This window comes from Triticum aestivum, chromosome 7D, assembly GCF_018294505.1.
Source record: "Triticum aestivum cultivar Chinese Spring chromosome 7D, IWGSC CS RefSeq v2.1, whole genome shotgun sequence".
Lineage (NCBI taxonomy): Eukaryota > Viridiplantae > Streptophyta > Magnoliopsida > Poales > Poaceae > Triticum > Triticum aestivum.
The window spans coordinates 613329176-613339183 of record NC_057814.1 but is presented as its reverse complement, the minus strand read 5'-3'; positions in this window follow the sequence as shown (position 1 = coordinate 613339183).

Here is a 10008-nt window from a genome sequence, read left to right as displayed (position 1 = left end):
CGGGGCCTTAGCTGCAGTCCAGTACTCGCCTAAGTTTGAAAAATCCCATCGAGTGAGGAGCAACCATCTCACTCAGGGGCTTAGCTGCAGTCCAGTACTCGCCTAAATTTGAAAAATCCTACCGAGTGATGAGCAACCCTCTCACTCGGGGGCTTAGCTGCAGTCCAGTACTCGCCTAAGTTTGAAAAATCCTACCGAGTGAAGAGCAACCCTCTCACTCGGGGGCTTAGCTGCAGTCACTACAGGAATCTGCTACTTTGCCGTCTGCCACGGCGGACGGCAAAGGCAAGGGTGGCGGACGGCAAAGATCTTTGCCGTCTGCCGCGGACGGCAAAAGGCTCCGGCAAAGTAGGCTACGGTAAAGAGCTTCTTTGCCGTCTGCTTTCTGAAGCGGACGGCAAAGGGGCCTTTGCCATCAGCGGCGGAAGGCAAAGAAAGCCGACGGCAATAAATTCGCTGTTAGTCCGTTAGGCGTCTAACGGCAGCCTTTGTCGTCCGCGGCTGACGGCAAAGAGCTTCAAGCCTTTGCCGTCTGCCACTGTAGGCAAACTGACCAAATGGGTCAGCTGCCAGGAAGCACAGGTGGTTGCCACGTGGCTTATTTGCCATCCGCGGCGGACGACAAAGAGCCCTTTGCCGTCGGTGGCAGACGGCAAAGAGCCTGTACAACCCTGTTTTTAATTTAATTCATCCAATTTGACAGCAATTCATAGATATACAGAGATATACACAGCAATTCACATATATAAACAACAAGCATATCCAACACACAAGTTTCATCATATATACATACATAACCAACACATATATAGTTCCATCCTTACATATTACAAAAGTTTCACATTATTCATCCTACACCGTTGTCCATCCATCCATATAACAAGTTCCAACCATGCAAGTTCATTGATACAAAATAAAAGCACAAATGGAAAAGAAGCACTCCATCCATGCAAGCTTCTGTGAATTAAATCAAATCTGCAAAATGATAAACAAGATGTTAGAAAAAGAAGAAGAAAATGAAGAAGAAGAAGAAGACTATAAGAAATAAGCATACTTAAGTAAAATGGAGCCAACCTAGCTAATTATGCCATCTTTGAGTGAACTAAGCATATTAGAGCTAACTTATAGCTAACTTATGTCATTTTGGAAGAAGAAGAAGAAGACTATAAGCTTATTATGTAAACTTGGTCATTTTGTGCTAACATAAGTAATTTTGGAGCTAACCTATAGGAAACTAAGCATAGTAGAGATAACTTAGCATATTAGAGCTAACATATGTAACTAAGCATATTAGAGCTAACATAGGTAACTAAGCATATTAGAGCAAACTATATATAGATCATTTTGGAGATCTGACATACCTGACATAGTTCAGTTCTCATTGTTCTTCTCCTTCTCCTTCCTCAGCCTGATGCGCCAAGAGCGGTGAGGCGGTGGAGGCGGTGGAGGCAGTGGGATGTAGTCTTCTACCACAATTGGCGTGGTCATGTCGCCCAGCTGTGGGATCGCCGGCGCCACCACCATCGCTAGGTCATCCTCAGCCACCACCATCTCTTGCCCATGGTGCGCCACCACCATCTCCTGCCCTTGGTCGGCCACCACCATCGCTAGGAGGTCATCCTCAGCCTGATGCCCACTCTGCTCCTCTTCTTCCCCACTCCAGTCCGGATCATCCTCCTTGCTGTCTTTGCTGCAGCCCGAATCGCTACTGCTTTTGCTACAGCCAGAATCGATGTTGCTTTTGCTACAGCCAGAATCGCTGCTGCTTTGGCTGTAGCCAGTGTCGCTGCTGCTGCTCCCATTGCCTGTCCAAATGCAACAATTAATGACCGTTAACAATCGATGCAAGACAAAGCCAAATGTAGAGGAATAAGAAGAGGCAGAACGTACCGGCATCATCGTCGTCAGCGTAGCGCATGCGACACATAGTCGCGTTGAACACCTTCACGATGAGCATGTTGGCGTCGTCGTCGTGCCTGAAGAGAAGGAAGTACCCCAGCCGCAGGTCGTAGGCACGGTAGAACTTCTCCCAGCCATGACACAGGTACATGTGGCCCTCCTTGATCACCAAGTCCACGTCCCACAGCCTGCGAACCCCGCTGCTGGCCTGTCGCAGCTTCACATTATTTGGCGGATCTTCACCCAGCATGTTCATATAAGTGTCAGGCAGCCTCTGCAGTTTGGGACAAGGAGTGATGTAGCAAACAACAGAGTTATCATAATGAGATGGGTGAAGGGGAGATCTCTCCTTCTATATACCTGCCTCTTGGAGGAAGTCCCAAGTATGATACTGAAGAACTCGAAAGCATCCAACTCGTACTTCGGTGTGGCAGAGCGGAGACAGCGGTGACGGCCTCCCCCCATCTCTAATAAGCAGCAGAAGAGACCAATTAGTATCTAGCTAGAAGCATATCTATAAACATAGAGCCAAGTTTCTAGACATGAAAGAAAACTGAGAAAAAAAAGCAATGCACTTGTGCTCAACAACATCAACAACACTTAGTTAATTTGGTAGGTTAGTTGGCAATGGCAATTGGCACCCTTCAAAACTAGGGATTTCTTTAGACATGAAAGAAAACTGAAAATGTTGAAAAAAAGAGCATAGTAATCTAAAAATAGGGGGAAAATACACTTCTTCTTTCTCCTCTTTATCTTCTTCTTTTTTTCATCTTTCTTCTTTCTTCTTAACCAAAACTAAACCTAAAGTTCCTTCTGGTGTGATCACATTGGAATACTTGTGGCAACAAATCATAGTTGCACCATATTTTAGGTGGCTCTAGGTGCCACACACCAAGCAAACAAACAAACCTCAAATCGGAACCCATATTTTAGGTGGCTCTAGGTGCCACACACTTCTATATTATTTTTGGGACTAACCTATTAACCGGAGGCCCAACCCAAATTGCTGTTTTTTGCCTATTTTAGTGTTTCGCAGAAAAAGAATATCAAACGGAGTCCAAACGGAATGAAACCTTTGGGAACGTGATTTTCGGAACAAACGTGATCCAGAGTACTTGGAGTCCATGTCAAGAAAGCAACAAGGAGAGCACGAGGCAGGAGGGCGCGCCTACCCCCCAGGCACGCCCTCCACCCTCGTGGGGCCCACATTGCTCCACCGACGTACTTCTTCCTCCTATATATACCTACGTACCCCCAAACCAACAGAGGCATCCACGAAAACCTAATTCCGCCGCCGCAACCTTCTGTACCCGTGAGATCCCATCTTGGGGCCTTTTCCGACGTCCTGCCAGAGGGGGCATTGATCACGGAGGGCTTCTACATCAACACCATAGCCTCTCCGATGATGTGTGAGTATCTTACCTCTGACCTTCAGGTCCATAGTTATTAGCTAGATGGCTTCTTCTCTCTCTTTGGATCTCAATACAAAGTTCTCCACGATTCTCGTGGAGATCTATTCGATGTAATCTTCTTTTGCGGTGTGTTTGTCGGGACCGATAAATTGTGGGTTTATGATCAAGTTTATCTATGAACAATATTTGAATCTTCTCTGAATTCTTTTATGTATGATTGGTTATCTTTGCAAGTCTCTTCGAATTATCAGTTTGGTTTGGCCTACTAGATTGATCTTTCTTGCAATGGGAGAAGTGCTTAGCTTTGGGTTCAATCTTGCGGTGTCCTTTCCCAGTGACAGCAGGGGCAGCAAGGCACGTATTGTATTGTTGCCATCAAGGATAACAAGATGGGGTTTATATCATATTGCATGAGTTTATCCCTCTACATCATGTCATCTTGCTTAAAGCGTTACTCTGTTCTTATGAACTTAATACTCTAGATGCATGCTGGATAGCGTTCGATGTGTGGAGTAATAGTAGTAGATGCAGGCAGGAGTCGGTCTACTTGTCACGGACGTGATGCATATATACATGATCATACCTAGATATTCTCATAACTATGCTCAATTCTATCAATTGCTCGACAGTAATTTGTTCACCCACCGTAATACGTATGCTCTTGAGAGAAGCCACTAGTGAAACCTATGGCCCCCGGGTCTATTCTCCATCATATTAATCTTCCAACACTTAGCTATTTCTATTGCCTTTTATTTTACTTTGCATCTTTATTTCTCTTTATCATAAAAATACCAAAACTATTATCTTATCATATCTATTAGATCTCACTCTCGTAAGTGACCGTGAAGGGATTGACAACCCCTTTATCATGTTGGTTGCGAGGTTCTTAGTTGTTTGTGTAGGTGCGAGGGACTTGAGCGTGGTCTCCTACTGGATTGATACCTTGGTTCTCAAAACTGAGAGAAATACTTACGCTACTTTACTGCATCACCCTTTCCTCTTCAAGGGAAAAACCAACGCAGTGCTCAAGAGGTAGCAAGAAGGATTTCTGGCGCCGTTGCCGGGGAGTCTACGCAAAAGTCAACATACCAAGTACCCATCACAAACCCTTAGCCCTCGCATTAAATTATTTGCCATTTGCCTCTCGTTTTCCTATGCCCCACTTCATCCTTGCCGTTTTATTCGCCCCTCTTCCTTTCGTCTTTTTCGTTTGCTTGTGTTGGCATGTGCCTTCTATGTGCTTGCATCTTTGCTTGCTAGAAGTTTATGGATCCTCATCCACTCGCTAATCTCTTTAAGAGATCCAATTATGATGAACCTATTGCTAGTGAGTTGAGTGCACTAGATTATCTTTATGAGGTTTTGCTTGAAATTCGTGAATCTGAAAATTGTGATGAAGAAATTTATGAAGAGATTCACGATATCTCCTTGAATAAAAATCATGATTCAATGATTTTACTATAAATTCTCTTGATGTCAATTGTGCTAATAATATGCAAAACCCTAAGCTTGGGGATGCTAGCTTTGCCATGTCTACTACTTGTTGCAATGATCATGATTGGGGTGATTCTTTTTACGATCTTGAAAATTTATTTAAGCCCCATGATGAATATGAGATTGATAATAATTTTGGCAATAATATTGAAAGTGGGTTTGGAGAGGTCATGACTTTAATTAATGTTGATCCCACTATTTTGGAAGAGTGTCAACTTCGCATGCATGTGGATCGTGTTGAAAATATTTTATGTGATAGCTATTTTGTTGAATTTGCTTATGATCCCACATGTAATTATTATGAGAGGGGAAAATATGGTCTTATAAATTCTCATGTTACTAAATTTCCTCTCGTTATGTTGACATTGCTATTGCTTCTTTCTTCTCCCTTGCATATGCTAGATCTTGCTTGTCTTGCTAATTTGTTTTCTTATAAAATGCCTATGCATAGGAAGTACGTTAGACTTAGATGTGATTTCACATATTTTATGATGCTCTCTTTGTGTTTCAATTACTATCCGTCATGTGAGCATCATTAAAATTATCAATGCCTAGCAAGGGGCATTAAACGATAGCGCTTGTTGGGAGGCAACCAAATTTTATTTTTAGTTTTTTGCTTTTGGCTTCTGTATGGAATAAATCTTTGATCTAGCCTCTGGTTAGATTTGTGTTTGTGTTTTAATTAGTGTTTGTGCCAAGTTAAACCTATAGGAACGTCTTGGATAATAGTTATTTGATCTTGCTGAAAATTCCAGAAACTTTCTGTTCACGAAAACAATTGTTAAAAATTACCAGAACGTGATAAAATACTGATTCCAATTGCAGTAGATCAATAAACAAATTGTCTAGATCTTCGTATTTTGGTAGATTTTTTTGAGTTCCAGAAGTTTGCGTTAGTTACAGATTACTACAGGCTGTTCTGTTTTTGACAGATTCTGTTTTTTGTGTGTTGTTTGCTTATTTTGATGAATCTATGGCTAGTAAAATAGTTTATAAACCATAGAGAAGTTGGAATACAGTAGGTTTAACACCAATATAAATAAAGAATGAGTTCATTACAGTACCTTGAAGTGGTGTTTTGTTTTCTTTCGCTAACGGAGCTCACGAGATTTTCTGTTAAGTTTTGTGTTGTGAAGTTTTCAAGTTTTGGGTAAAGATTTGATTGATTATGGAACAAGGAGTGGCAAGAGCCTAAGATTGGGGATGCCCATGGAACCCCAAGATAATCTAAGGACACCAAAAAGCCAAAGCTTGGGGATGCCCCGGAAGGCATCCCCTCTTTCGTCCTCACCCATCGGTAAATTTACTTGGAGCTATATTTTTATTCACCACATGATATGTGTATTGCTTGGAGCGTCTTGTATTATTTGAGTATCTATTTGTTAGTTTGCCACAATCATCTTTGCTGTACACACCTTTTTGAGAGAGACACACTTGATTCGGAATTTTTTAGAATACTCTATGTGCTTCACTTATATCTTTTGAGCTATATAGTTTTTGCTCTAGTGCTTCACTTATATTTTTTAGAGCACGGTGGTGGATTTGTTTTATAGAAACTATTGTTCTCTCATGCTTCACTTAGATTATTTTGAGAGTCCTAAAAAACATCTTGGTAATTTGCTTTAATTATGATAGGCATTCAAGATTAGTAAAAAAATCTTATGAGTGTGTTAAATACTATGAGAAGTTTGATGTTTGATAATTGTTTTGAGATATGAAGATGGTGATATTAGAGTCATGCTAGTTGAGTAGTTTTGAATTTGAGAAATACTTATGTTAAAGTTTGTGATTCCCGTAGCATGCACGTATGGTGAACCGTTATGTGATCAAGTTGGAGCATGATTTATTTATTGATTGTCTTCCTTATGAGTGGCGGTCGGGGACGAGCGATGGTCTTTTTCTACCAATCTATCCGCCTAGGAGCATGCGCGTAATACTTTGTTTCGATAACTAATAGATTTTTGCAACAAGTATATGAGTTCTTTATGACTAATGTTGAGTCCATGGATTATACGCACTCTCATCCTTCCACCATTGCTAGCCTCTCTAATACCGCGCACCTTTTGCCGGTATCATACACCCACCATATACCTTCCTCAAAACAGCCACCATACCTACCTATCATGGCATTTCCATAGCCATTCCAAGATATATTGCCATGCAACTTACCACCGTTCCGTTTATTATGACACGCTCCATCATTGTCATATTGCTTTGCATGATCATGTAGTTGACATCGTATTTGTGGCAAAGCCACCGTTCATAATTCTTTCATACATGTCACTCTTGATTCATTGCATATCCCGGTATTCCGCCGAAGGCATTCACATAGAGTCATATTGTTGTTCTAAGTATTGAGTTGTAATTCTTGAGTTGTAAGAAAATAAAAGTGTGATGATCATCATTATTAGAGCATTGTCCCAAGTGAGGAAGGGATGATGGAAACTATGATTCCCCCATAAGTCAGGATGAGACTCCGGACTAAAAAAAGAGAAAGGCCATAAAAAATGAGAGAAAAAGAGAGAAGGGACAATGCTACTATCCTTTTACCACACTTGTGCTTCAAAGTAGCACCATGATCTTCATGATAGAGAGTCTCTTATGTTGTCACTTTCATATACTAGTGGGAAATTTTCATTATAGAACTTGGCTTGTATATTCCAATGATGGGCTTCCTCAAAATGCCCTAGGTCTTCGTGAGCAAGCGAGTTGGATGCACACCCACTTAGTTTCTTTTGTTGAGCTTTCATACACTTATAGCTCTAGTGCATGTGTTGCATGGAAATCCCTACTCACTCACATTGATATCTATTGATGGGCATCTCCATAGCCCGTTGATACGCCTAGTTGATGTGAGACTATCTTCTCCCTTTTTGTCTTCTCCACAACCACCATTCTATTCCACATATAGTGCTATGTCCATGGCTCACGCTCATGTATTGCGTGAAGATTGAAAAAGTTTGAGAACATCAAAAGTATGAAACAATTGCTTGGCTTGTCATCAGGGTTGTGCATGATTTAAATATTTTGTGTGACGAAGATAGAGCATAGCCAGACTATATGATTTTGTAGGGATAACTTTCTTTGGCCATGTTATTTTGAGAAGACATAACTGCTTAGTTAGTATGCTTGAAGTATTATTATTTTTATGTCAATATTAAACTATTGTCTTGCATCTTTCGGATCTGAACATTCATACCACAATTAAGAGAATTACATTGAAAATTATGCCAAGTAGCATTCCACATCAAAAATTCTGTTTTTATCATTTACCTACTCGAGGACAAGCAGGAATTAAGCTTGGGGATGCTTGATACGTCTCCAACGTATCTATAATTTTTTATTGTTCCATGCTATATTATATTCTGTTTTGGATGTTTAATGGGCTTTATTATACACTTCTATATTATTTTTGGGACTAACCTATTAACCGGAGGCCCAACCCAAATTGCTGTTTTTTGCCTATTTTAGTGTTTCGCAGAAAAAGAATATCAAACAGAGTCCAAACGGAATGAAACCTTTGGGAACGTGATTTTCGGAACAAACGTGATCCAGAGTACTTGGAGTCCATGTCAAGAAAGCAACAAGGAGAGCACGAGGCAGGAGGGCGCGCCTACCCCCCAGGCACGCCCTCCACCCTCGTGGGGCCCACGTTGCTCCACCGACGTACTTCTTCCTCCTATATATACCTACGTACCCCCAAACCAACAGAGGCATCCACGAAAACCTAATTCCGCCGCCGCAACCTTCTGTACCCATGAGATCCCATCTTGGGGCCTTTTCCGACGTCCTGCCAGAGGGGGCATTGATCACGGAGGGCTTCTACATCAACACCATAGCCTCTCCGATGATGTGTGAGTATCTTACCTCTGACCTTCAGGTCCATAGTTATTAGCTAGATGGCTTCTTCTCTCTCTTTGGATCTCAATACAAAGTTCTCCACGATTCTCGTGGAGATCTATTCGATGTAATCTTCTTTTGCGGTGTGTTTGTCGGGACCGATAAATTGTGGGTTTATGATCAAGTTTATCTATGAACAATATTTGAATCTTCTCTGAATTCTTTTATGTATGATTGGTTATCTTTGCAAGTCTCTTCGAATTATCAGTTTGGTTTGGCCTACTAGATTGATCTTTCTTGCAATGGGAGAAGTGCTTAGCTTTGGGTTCAATCTTGCGGTGTCCTTTCCCAGTGACAGCAGGGGCAGCAAGGCACGTATTGTATTCTTGCCATCGAGGATAACAAGATGGGGTTTATATCATATTGCATGAGTTTATCCCTCTACATCATGTCATCTTGCTTAAAGCGTTACTCTGTTCTTATGAACTTAATACTCTAGATGCATGCTGGATAGCGGTCGATGTGTGGAGTAATAGTAGTAGATGCAGGCAGGAGTTGGTCTACTTGTCACGGACGTGATGCCTATATACATGATCATACCTAGATATTCTCATAACTATGCTCAATTCTATCAATTGCTCGACGGTAATTTGTTCACCCACCGTAATACTTATGCTCTTGAGAGAAGCCACTAGTGAAACTTATGGCCCCCGGGTCTATTCTCCATCATATTAATCTTCCAACACTTAGGTATTTCTATTGCCTTTTATTTTACTTTGCATCTTTATTTCTCTTTATCATAAAAATACCAAAAATATTATCTTATCATATCTATCAGATCTCACTCTCGTAAGTGACCGTGAAGGGATTGACAACCCCTTTATCGCGTTGGTTGCGAGGTTCTTATTTGTTTCTGTAGGTGCGAGGGACTTGAGCGTGGTCTCCTACTGGATTGATACCTTGGTTCTCAAAACTGAGGGAAATACTTACGCTACTTTACTGCATCACCCTTTCCTCTTGAAGGGAAAACCCAACGCAGTGCTCAAGAGGTAGCAGTCGACTGCGACCTTCTCCTCGGAGCTGCATCACAAATACAAAGACTATTCCGAGTGAAGAAACAAGTTCCACTCGAAGGCAAACACAAGCATATTCAGAGAAAGACCAAGGTCAGATAAATCTCGCGAAGTTCCAGACCGCGAATAAAAGTGCTCAGGCATCAGACCCGAAGGAGTTTAACGGTTACAAAATCACTCGGCATTCCAAGGCAAATTTAAGGCAAGGTATAAAGTTTGTTCACTCCGCAGGGGGAGGGCTGGCAGGTTCGACGAACTCGTCCAGGTCGATTCCATCAGCAATCCGAGTA